The 2850-nt window shown below is 29.6% G+C and overlaps 1 long non-coding RNA gene across 1 annotated transcript; it reads right to left on the minus strand.

Moving 5' to 3' along the window:
- Nucleotides 1–854: 854 nt before the first annotated feature.
- Nucleotides 855–1410, minus strand: LOC149902272 (uncharacterized). The gene is made up of 2 exons (XR_016457529.1): nucleotides 1330–1410; nucleotides 855–1063 (listed from the first exon to the last, which is right to left on the minus strand). It is a non-coding gene; the product is annotated as an uncharacterized LOC149902272 (long non-coding RNA).
- Nucleotides 1411–2850: the final 1440 nt, after the last annotated feature.

Raw genomic sequence — 2850 nt, forward strand, 5'->3', positions numbered from 1 at the left:
CGATACGCCGCCAACGTCGACCTCTACTCTGCACTCCATATATTTTGAAACTTACAGGAAATCTGAAAGGAACTAACCTACTTCTGTATCACGCAAAAACACATTTATCAGGTAATTGATACAAAAGTGATGTTTGAATGTTAACATTTAATAACTAATGGTAGTTAATAGAGTCAAAATTAATGGTTTAGAAATTACATTAGGTGGATAAACTTTACGAATATGTATTATTTTAACTAGAGTACCTACTTGTTAATAGAAGTAATTTGTATGAATTATGTGTTTTACAAAATCTAATCCACTTTTGAAAATTGAGTTGTGTTCCCGGCTATGCGTGCGATATACTATACCTCCCAACATATAATTTCTGATGTGTCTCTTGTGAACCGAACCCTTTTTATAAAGTGCGCAACCTTCCCCTTTTCGAAGGTTAAACTCAAAATGACATTTACAAATGAATGTCTATTCACATACATGATATTAAAACGAATTTTCATATGTTCGTTGCATTAGTTTTATTTTTAACAATATTTCAAAATATGAGTTCAATTATGAGTCTCCGCTTGGTTTATAATATCTAACCAAATATTTAAAAAATCCGTGCAGCTGGTTTTAATAATAAAGATTTAAATGAATTTATACTTATTCCCGAATGTTGTACCAACTAGCTAGCTTTTCTATTTCAATGACAAACTATAAAATGTAGAGCATGGAATATAGTAAATAATTCTTAAATGATTTATTAATTTTTGGAAGTACATAACAAGATATCAAATTATGTAGATGTGTTTACCCTTATAAAATTTATATACCTCCTACTTAAATTAAAATATCCAAATTATACATAATATAAACTATTTTATTGGATTCTGTTTGTCTGGTTTTCTAGTATCCGTATTAGAACTATTTTCGATTTTAAGACCTTGCGTGGAACTGACTGGCTTGGATAAAATCGACGCGCTCCTAACTACATCTTCGTTGTTCGCAGATTCTTTTTCAGAACCTTCCGTTTCATTTTGTTGCTCTTTATTTTTCTTCGCTGCTTTTATTGCTGTTAACATTTCTGGAAATTTATACTAAAATGTTATTTTAACAAAGTTTAGAACTGAGTTTGTTTTAACTGCTACGTAGTTTTCACAGAACAGTTTTAATATCTTTCTTTTTTTCTTATCTATATATCGAAGAATTCATAACGATCTAACTGCTTATATTATTGTAACAACAGCATTTGACCTTGCTGTCTAATAATACTCAATGAAATGACTATTGAAGAGTGTTAAATGTATTTCAACTCTAAGGACTATCTGCGTAACAAACCCAAAAACTAACCACGTCTAAATTTAGCTGATAATGGCATTTTAGTACTGTAGGGCTTTATTGCGTTTTTGCATCAGCTTGCACTTCCATCTCAAATTATACTGACGCTGACATTGTCAATAGTCGTGAGTAATGCATAGATTACATAAATAAATCTGTCATTGCCATCATTGCAATGATAGGCTATACAAAAAATAATGGTGAGTACCTATGTACCTTCTAACTTCGATTGAAATAATAACGTTTATTTAATAACATATTTCATTTTAACAGTATATTGATGGCAGTCTTATTCATCGTATATTAGACAATAAATAAATCTGAGACTGTAATCCTAGCTCACAGCGATAGAAGTGGTAATGAGGCAATTACCATTTAATTTACATTCTTTAACGTTAGTCCAGATTGACTCCGTCCTTAATAAATAATATAATTTAGTTAGAACGAGATAAAAAACATCTCAGATCAAAAGAATGACCTATTTATCCTGTAAAGAACATCTATATCTTACCGTTACACATTTTCCGTTACAACTTGTTTCCCTGGTTAGAACTAGTTGTAACCAAATGCTTTTATTGCAACTACAAATTAAACAAAACGAGTATTAACTTTATGAGATTTAGTTCTGAAATACGTCCGCTCAGTGGAAGACATTTAACTTATCCTTTAATATAAAATATTGCTTATAGAAATATTATAAGCAGTATTTTATAGTAAAATATGAAAGAGTTTACTGATTATTTAAGATAGGGCAATTTTCTCAGGCGCCATAAAATATACTAATTGTTTGTTACAGCGCCTGAATAAGTCATTAGGCAATTACGTGTAACCAAGTAAAAGTGGTTTTTATATAATATTTTTCAAAATATTAAAAAAATTATAATAATATGTATCTAACTATTAGAAAATTTTACAAATTCGGTTCACAATTTTAAACCGTTTTCTGAATTAGGTGTGTGTCAGAAAACAGTGTTTTCCCTTATGAGTTCATACAAGATATATTATAATAAACATGTATGGTGATTGACAATAAACTGTAATAAATGAACTAACAACATTGAAGTGATCTTTTGAAATTGTGGCTAATAAAATTAAATAAATACCATTCATTATCCCAGAGTACCAATTTGGGTATTCAAGATCATTAATCTCTCGGCTTTAGAGACTAAAAAGATACAGACGGGACCAAATAAGAAGTACCTAAACGAATTTAATAGAACCATTAAATACGGGTAGGTATGTGTCCAGACAAAATAAAATTTTGACCAGAATTAATTAATGTTATACATCATGAGCTTCAGAATATTATTTTCATATCTAAGATTTTCATATTTTAATTCCTCTGATGAAAAGCTCACGTCATCGAATTGTCTGAAATTAATAATTAATAATTATTGTAGAATCATTAACTTAAAATATATAAGTAAGTATTAAACACATGAATATTTATCTATCCATTTTCCGTACGACATTATAGGGTCATTGCGCCTGTTCGCGTCCACATGCCTATTCGCGTCCATTTTGCGTATATCT

This window comes from Colias eurytheme, chromosome 15 (genome assembly GCF_061535395.1).
Source record: "Colias eurytheme isolate Ceu_HAF_F1 chromosome 15, ilColEury1 Martin Lab GWU primary, whole genome shotgun sequence".
Taxonomy (NCBI): Eukaryota; Metazoa; Arthropoda; class Insecta; order Lepidoptera; family Pieridae; genus Colias; species Colias eurytheme.